Source organism: Nanorana parkeri, unplaced genomic scaffold (assembly GCF_000935625.1).
Source record: "Nanorana parkeri isolate BGI_ZX_2015 unplaced genomic scaffold, ASM93562v1 scaffold12, whole genome shotgun sequence".
In the NCBI taxonomy this organism is placed as follows: Eukaryota; Metazoa; Chordata; class Amphibia; order Anura; family Dicroglossidae; genus Nanorana; species Nanorana parkeri.
In genome coordinates, this window is record NW_017306280.1 from 4,402,119 (window position 1) to 4,410,693 (window position 8,575).

At 49.1% G+C, this 8,575-nt stretch overlaps 1 protein-coding gene across 8 annotated transcripts in view; it reads right to left on the reverse strand.

Moving 5' to 3' along the window:
- KLC1 (kinesin light chain 1) overlaps positions 1-8,363 on the reverse strand; it is a 77,867-nt gene extending 69,504 nt beyond the window's left edge. For 4 of the 8 annotated variants that reach the window (XM_018556523.1, XM_018556506.1, XM_018556537.1 and 1 more), the window contains exon 1: positions 8,162-8,363. The gene's annotated coding sequence lies outside the window, so the exon portion shown is untranslated. Of the gene's footprint in view, positions 1-5,413; positions 5,521-8,161 lie in introns of those variants that run through there. The other 4 variants (XM_018556560.1, XM_018556552.1, XM_018556516.1 and 1 more) reach the window with 3 other exon arrangements.
- Positions 8,364-8,575: the final 212 nt, after the last annotated feature.

An 8,575-nucleotide genomic window follows, 5' to 3' on the forward strand; every position in this document is an offset into this window, starting at 1 on the left:
GCTTTTTTTTCCTTAATATAGTAAAAAAATAAAACCCCCAGTGGTGAATAAATACCACCAAAAGAAAGCTCTATCTGTCCCCAAAAAAGGGTATAAAATTAATTTCAGTACAGCGCTGCATGACGGAATAAATGTCAGTCAAAGTACCGCAGCGCTGAATACTGAAAAATGGCCTGGATGGGAAGGGGGTTTAACACCGCGGATGTCAACTGGTTAAGAAGCTGTTTGGGCCACAGGAGGGTTCCTTTTGGCGCTGATCACTGCTTTCTTTTGGGCACAGGGTTCGCTTTAAAGACTTGGCACATAACCTTTTATCCTGTTCAGGGTACAATGGAAAATCAGTTCATATACAGGAAAGAAAAAAAAATGCTTTACCATAAATTCAGAGAGAAGTTATTTATGGGAAGTGGTTAAACTGTGAAGTACTTTGCTGCATTATGCACAGCTAGATCAGTATCAGAATTTAGACAGGGAGTTTTTCATCCAAGCTTCTGGTCCAAATGCCCTGAGTGGGGACGGAAAAGGACTTTTTCCTCCCAGGAAGGCAAATTCACAGAGATTTTGTTTTGCCCTCCTCTGAACCAAAATTGCGGAGGGTTGTGAAAGCCTGATGGACATCTCCTTTTTAACCTAGTTAAACAGTATCTAAAGCCAAAATCATTTTCAGTTGTGACGAGCATGTGGAAGCGTTATACCCATGTCATGTTTTATTGCTGTTTGTGGCCTTACTTGTAGGTTCACACATTTCCTTTGTCTGGGTGACCACCATCATAACTGATAGAAAGTTACGGGAAATCCAAAATGTTTCCTCTATCTCCAGAACAATGGCTTCCAATCGGGACATCGTTTTGGTGACAACTCTCGAAGGCTGGGTTCACAACCTGGGCGACTGCTGACCGCGAGGCAATCGTGCACAAAAGCGCGCGGATAGCCACGCGGTCACGGCGTCGCCCACCGCAGCCGATCATGCTTTCTGTGCCAATATTTTCTAATTACATGCCGGGCAGATCGCACGTGATTCTGCCTGTGCAACACTAAAAAAGCCACACCTTGTGTGTCGCAAAAAAAAGGTACTTGTACCTTTTTTTTTTTTGCGATTGCCGCACGGATGTCACCCCATTGAAAGCAATGGGGATGCGCGGCAACCGATGTGTGCACTAGCACACTATCGTGCTTTCCGTGTCGCTGTGGTGTGGACCATATGGCCGCAATGGAGCTCCATTCATACGTGCATTGCTTACAGCTCCCTCGCATGCACTGTAGAGGGGCCTGGACTGGACTGATGTAACATTCTGGCTCCCGTCACCTATACAGGGCATGCAAGGGAGCGGTAGAAGCGATGCACATATGGATGAAGCTCCATCACAGCACAGCAGCCCACACTGGACCCCAGGCTGAGGATCCACTCCAGCCCTCATAAGACAGACCCATTCACACTGGTACAGTGCGTTAATCGCACAGTCCGGTGCAATAAACGCACTGTACCACGCAATCCCACGCGCTCTGGTGCATTGCTATTCATTTAAATGGCACCCCAAACGCATCTCCCACCCAGAGTTCTATTGCCCATATCTGAACTTGCGGTACCACAATGCCGTGAGTTCATGGCAGTGCAACTTGGGTCACAACCTAATCACCAAGGACAAATGTGGGTCCGGAGGTTACACAGGTTGAGACACACTGCTTTGAAGGATGAAACAGGTTCACTTTAAGAGCAGACTTATAAAGAAATAAAAAGTAATCTATAGATAGTGATGGACAAATTAATGTAGAATTTAGGAGCCAGAGTGTCGAATCCAGGAGGCAGCAGGATTAGGTTGATTTTTGACAACTAGGCACCGCCTGTGATTTTTAAGGAGCATTTGCGATCCTGGGGTATGTTCGGCCCTGATTAACTTTACATACGGCGAGGGGAATATATCAAGACTGGAGCAGACAAAATCTGGAGCAGTTGCCCATGGCAACCAATCAGCTTCTTTCTTCAGTTTGCTCGGGTAAGATTTGAAAATGAGACAGAGAAGCTGATTGGGCAGCACAGTGGCATAGTGGTTAGCGCTTCTGCCTTGCAGCACTGGGGGGTTCCCCAGTTTAAATCCTGGCCAGGTCACTATCCCCAAGAAGTTTGCATGTTCTCCCAATGTAGAGGGGCTTGTGTGCGTTTCCCCTGGGTACTCTGGTTTCCTCCCACACTCCAAAAGACATGCTGGTGAGGTAATTGGCTCCTCTCTGAAAGGTGGCCATATACTTTACAACCATCGCAAGACCTTAGTCTTGCGATGGTTGTAAAGTAATTAAAAAAACGTACGATATGCCCATCTTGGACGGGCAGATCGTACTTGCGATCATCACAAGCCCGCCCCCCTGAGGGGCGGGCTTCCGATGACCGCAATGCTGAACGGGCACCGTTTTCTAGCGTGCTCCTTAGACAAAAGAAGTGCGACCGTACTGTAGAAACGGTCGCACGTCTTCATTCACACTGGGATTTCCCACGATTCTCGCACGAGAATCGTGCAGTGTATGGGCACCTTAAGTTAGCCCTCTATGTATGCATGCGAGATAGGGACCTTAGACTGTAAGCTCCTTGAGGAAGACTGATGTGAATGTGCATCTATGTAAAGCGCTGTGTAAATTGTCGGCGCTATATAAACACCTGTAATAAATAAATAAATCTGCTCCAGAATTTGTCTGCTCCAGTTTTGATAAATTCCCCTCAGCATATATTCTGGATTCTCATTATCCCCCACAGTCTGATGCTGATTTGCACACATGGTGTCCAGTCTCCTCACCGGTATTAGCACTCTACAATGGGTCAAACTGTCAGACGTCCAATGAAGGGGAGTGCAAACATCCCATATAATTATATGTGCATTATGATACATGGCCTAATAAATCTGTCACCGGTATCAGCATCATTCCACCGCACCCACACAATATACTCATCCCTAGAAAAGACTTCCCGGAGTGCGACGGGGTATGCACATTCCCCTAAGTACGGCCGTCAGTCCCTGTACTGCTCTCCTGTACGGGGTGTATTCAGCTACATGGGAAGCCATCAAACAATAGTAAATATTTAAAGAGCATAGAAGTCTATGTACTATCAGCGAGGAGGAGGGAAGACGGCACAGAGAATGTTACAAGCTGCTTTGTCATACTGTAACGGCGTGTTCTGTAAATGTAATAATGACCGATGACTGCAGCTTCTGAGCATGCTCGAGATTCCAGAATGAACATTATGCTGCAATCATTTGATCAGATTTAAAAACACACAGAGGGGATATTATCAAAACCTGGAGCAGCCAATCAGCTTCTATCTCTCATTTTCAAATCTTGCCTGAGCACACTGAAGGAGAGATGCGGATTGGTTGCCATGGGCAACTGCTCCAGATTCTGTTTGCTCCAGTTTTGATAAACCCCCACAGCATGTTGCTGCAGTTAAAACATAGGGGTGGAGAAATGAATATGGAGTTCAGGAGCCGGCCTGCCTAATCCAGGTGCCAGTAGCATTTTTTTTTAGGAGCCAGTTCCATTGACAACTAGAGAAAACCTCAAAATGTAGGTCCCAGCAGCAATTTTTAAGGAGAATTGGCGACCTGGCTCCTGGGATTTGCTCAGCCTTGTTTAAAGGGATAACCACACAAAAAAACTGAACTACAGGAGAGTTACCTTTTTATATACTGTAAAGCAGCGGGGAGCCAAACTACAAATCCCATCATCACCCTAACCATCCCCTCTGCTCCTTCCAAAACCTTTTGCTCTCTCATCAACTCCTCCCATGCTCACCTTCAGGTCTTTTCTAGAATCTCTCCCATCCTTTGGAACTCCCCACCCCAATCTGTCCATCTATCTTCTACTCTGCCTTTAGGCGATCCCTTATTACTCATCTCTTCAGGGAAGCCTATCCCACCTCAACCTGACCACTCAACCATCATGTTCTCAAACAATTCAATTCACCCCCACACAGCTACCTCCTCATGTATCACTTGCCCCTCCCTTATAGATTGTAAGCCCTCACGGGCAGGGCCCTCCTTACCATCTTGTCTTGTACTGTAACTAGGGATGCACCAATAGTGGTTCTTCAGTGTCAAGTACCGATATTTCGGTTCTCACCGATAGCGATGCTTCCATGGGAATGGAGCCGGCTTCCCGATTGCCCAGGAAGCCGGCTCCATGTTGTTTGGACGGGAAACCGGCTTCCCACCCAATCAGAATTGAGCTGGTTCCCTCCAACCGGCAGTGCCGTAGGGCCCAGAAGCTGGCTCCATGCTGATTGGCTGGGTAGCCGGGTTTCCAGCCAATCAGCATGGAGCCGGCTTCCCGGCCAATCAGGAAGCCGGGAGGCGGGTCAATACTTGCAGCCCTGCTTCCCAATTGCCCGGGAAGCTGACTCCAAGTTTCCCCTACGACACTCCCGCCCAGAGGGAATCTTCCTCTGACCCGAAGTTGCGGTATTGGGGAAGGTTTCAGAGCATTCGGGCGAGTATGAGTACTCGCCCAAATACTCTGCATCGGTAATGCCTTCCTTATATTGTAAAGTGCTGTGCAGACCGTTGGCACTATAGAAATCCTGTATAATAATAATAATAATAATAAATCATGCCTCTGGGAGTCATGGCTGTCAGAGTCTTGCAATGCTATATGGGACTTGTAGTTCCACAGCAGCTGGAGGACCGAAGTGTACATACCCCTGCCTTAAAGAATGCAATCCAGCACTTTTGAGCAGCAGTTTATACCCAACGCCGATCCCAGGTCCTAGCATAGCTGCCGCATGTACAATAATAAGCATGCCTCTGGGAGTAATGGCTGTCAGTCTTGCAATGCTACATGGGACTTGTAGTTCCACAGCAGTTGGAGGACCGAAGTGTAGATACCCGCCTTAAAGAATGCAATCTAGCAGCAATTTAAACCCAACACCAACCCCTGGTCCTTCCATAGCTGCCGCTCTGCTGCAGACGGACGCCACAATAACCTTTCTGATACTATACAAACGGCACACATCAATGCAAGGTGCCACACGCAATGATTATTCCACATGTCTCATGCATGGTGAACGCTTCTACAACAACAAAGGCCATTGTTACTGCACTGGATGGAGCAGACATGACAGCTTCATTAACCGGTCCCCAGGGACCACACTTCCTGCCCCTCCTCCCGCTGACAGTAACATGTTCCATCCTCAGTCACACGTATATATAAATGTAAGCAGATCATCATCATCACAGCAAATTAAATCCCATAAACTGCGTACAGGTGACCCCCATATCAATGTCATATCACACAGCAACAGACTCGATCCTCCATATCTGCCATTCAGATCGCATCCTGTATATTAAATCATCACACGGGATATGATGTGCGCGGTGAAGAATCATCGGAATCAGGAGAATGACATTAGAAAGGCGAGAGACGTATGTACCTCAAGCAGGATCATGCTTCTAGCGCAGCCTGTGCTCTCAGGATCAAACCAGCCCGCAACGTCACAAGGACCACCCAGGACCAAGCCTCCTCCGAAAATAATGCAGCATGTCCCCCAACAACGCCGTGTTATCCCCACCCCTCCCAGAGCACCCGGATGCACCATGACAACACACCCTGGGATCACATCGGCCTACCAGCAATACACAAAGGACCGTCCGCCAACACAGAACATCACAGGCCACCCTAGGGGCTCCGTCTTTGTTGCATTGCACATCATTCACGCTGTGATCCCGCGGCCTGCCTAATTCTGCATCAGCGCAATGCCCATCAAGTCACCTTGGAGTCTGTCTTCTTTGACGCATCCAATTATAAGGCATCACAGGCCCAATACAATATCAGATCGATTAGAACATCATCATCACATTTCAACCTACAGTAGAGGTAGGCAACCTCAGTATTCCAGCTGTAGTGGAACTACAAGTCCCATGAGGCATCGCAAGATTCTCACAGCCACAGGCATGACTCCCCGGGGCAATGGCATGGTGGGTGTTGTAGTTTCAATACAGCTTGGGTGCCAAGGTTAACTACCCCTGCCATAGAAATGACTCCCGGAGGCAAAGGCATGGTGGGTGTTGTAGTTTTACTACAGCTGGTGTGCCAAGGTTGACTAGCCCTGCCATAGGCATGACTCCCACAGGCAAAAGACATGGTGGGTGTTGTAGTTTCACTACCCCTGCCATAGACATGACTCCAACAGGCAAAGACATAGGGGGTGTTGTAGTTTCACTACAGCTGGTGTGCCAAGGTTGACTACCCCTGCCATAGGCATGACTCCCACAGGCAAAGGCATGGTGGCTGTTGTAGTTTCAATACAGCTTGGGTGCCAAGGTTAACTACCCCTGCCATGGACATGACTCCCAGAGGCAAAGGCATGGTAGGTGTTGTAGTTTTACTACCCCTGCCATAGCCATGACTCCCACAGGCAAAGGCATGGTGGGTGTTGTAGTTTCACTACAGCTTGAGCGCGGAGGTTGACTACCCCTTGCCCTTGAACATGCAGTCGTTATTATAACACAGGAGAGCAACCTTGTCACTCCAGCTGTGGTGAAACTACAAATCCCCTCATCTGTCCCTAGGAGTAATGCCTGTGACTGTCAGAGTCCTGCAATGCCTCATGGGACTATATCTTATACACATTCAGACTACCATAGAGCCTTCCATCCATAATGACATTAGTCCTCTTAAAATTCACAAAGGACCCTCCCTGACTGTATACAAATACACGCTTTGTCCCATCATATGCCACAATAAGCACTAAGTCCCATCACATGCTGCAACTAACTACCATGGATCCTTTATTACATCGCTCCCCTCGTCCCATTACAATTCACTGAGGACCCATTCTGCATCTATAAAAAATACAATACACCCTATATCCCAGGGGTGGGCAACCTCGGCACTCCAGCTGTTGTGGAACTACAAGTCCCACAAAGCATTGCAAGATTCTGACATCCACAGGCATGACTCCCAGAGGCATGATGGGAGTTGTTGTTTCTCTACAGCTGGAGTACCGAAGTTGCCTACCCCTGCTCTAACCAATGAACATTAGTAAACTACATCCTGCATCCCCATCACATCCTACATCCCCATGGACCTCAGAAGATAAATCCTCCATCCCTCCCCAGATCACACTTGGTCATTCGTAATAACAATACAGCCTGTCCTGTCCCATCATTCCGTGAAACCTGAAATCGCCTCTAATACCCCTTTATTAGGCTTCCAACCCATCACAGATCACTTTATGGAGTACAGACTGCCTCCCCTCCATCTATAATCACCAAGCCTGACCGTTTCCACATTTCTGATCATCCGACATCTTCTATCGAGGTGCTTCCTCCGTCACATATCACCCCGGATGTCATCCACTTATCATCATACAGATTACCATAGCAACCCTCCTTGTGCTGCCTTCATCCCATCAACAAGAGATCTCATCTCTGCCAAGGGCAATGGAGCATCCTTAGGGGTGTCCTGCACTCTGGTCCTGATGCTGACAATCTTCCCATCACATTGAATCTCATCTCTGGATGACAATACGGTCCACTATTCCAAAATGTCCCCTGCACTTTGTCTCCTCTACTCACAGAAAACATTCCTTCCCCGATCTCTGGACGGCAATAGAGCATCTGATTCCAGTCCTCCTTCTATTGACCCCATGACCCCCGTTCCAGATCACCTTCCATGGTGTCTGTGTTCATGACAATACGGCATTCTATTGCGTCCTTTATTACTGTACACACCGCCATCCCTCATCAGGCCTGACCCCGCACCCTGCGTCCTTTATTACTGTACACCCCCCATCCCTCATCAGGCCTGACCCCGCGTCCTTTATTACTGTACACCCCCCATCCCTCATCAGGCCTGACCCCGCGTCCTTTATTACTGTACACCCCCCATCCCTCATCAGGCCTGACCCCGCGTCCTTTATTACTGTACACCCCCCATCCCTCATCAGGCCTGACCACGTCATACATCATGCTATCCTCCTCCATGTACATTGATCTACTCTGCAGCAGGCAGACATGGTGGCCGGTGATGGCATGGTGGACCCGCTCCTCCCTCTCATACCCCACCCCCCCACCTCGTGCTCCTGGGGAACCAGAAGGCTCAGCACGGCGCTGCCCATAAGGACACGCTGGGACTTGTGGTCCCCCGTCAGCCGCAGATAACCCTCGCCCGGTCGTACCGTTCAGCGGTCAGTGCGGCCTCAATGGGGTGATGGTGGTCGGTGTGTCCGGTGAGCCTCCTTCCAGTATCAGGCCCAGAGCCCAGGCCTCTCCTAGCTGACAGCCCGAGTTCCGGGACGCATCCTCTCCTGCCAGTATCCGCCTCTGTCTGCTGCAAATGGCGATCTCCCCTCCCCGCCCACAATGCACCGCGCCCGTCCTATGATGTAATGGCTGTCAGAGCAACGGAGGGGGCATGTGACATGGAGGATGTGCACCGACTGGGGGGGGGGAGGGGGGTCATCATATATATGGAGGATGTGCACCGACTGGGGGGATAATCCTATACATGGTTGGTGTGCGCCGACTGGGATGATGTGGAGATATGAGCCGGGAGTAATGACAATGGTCTCCCATAGCCCGGGACATACATG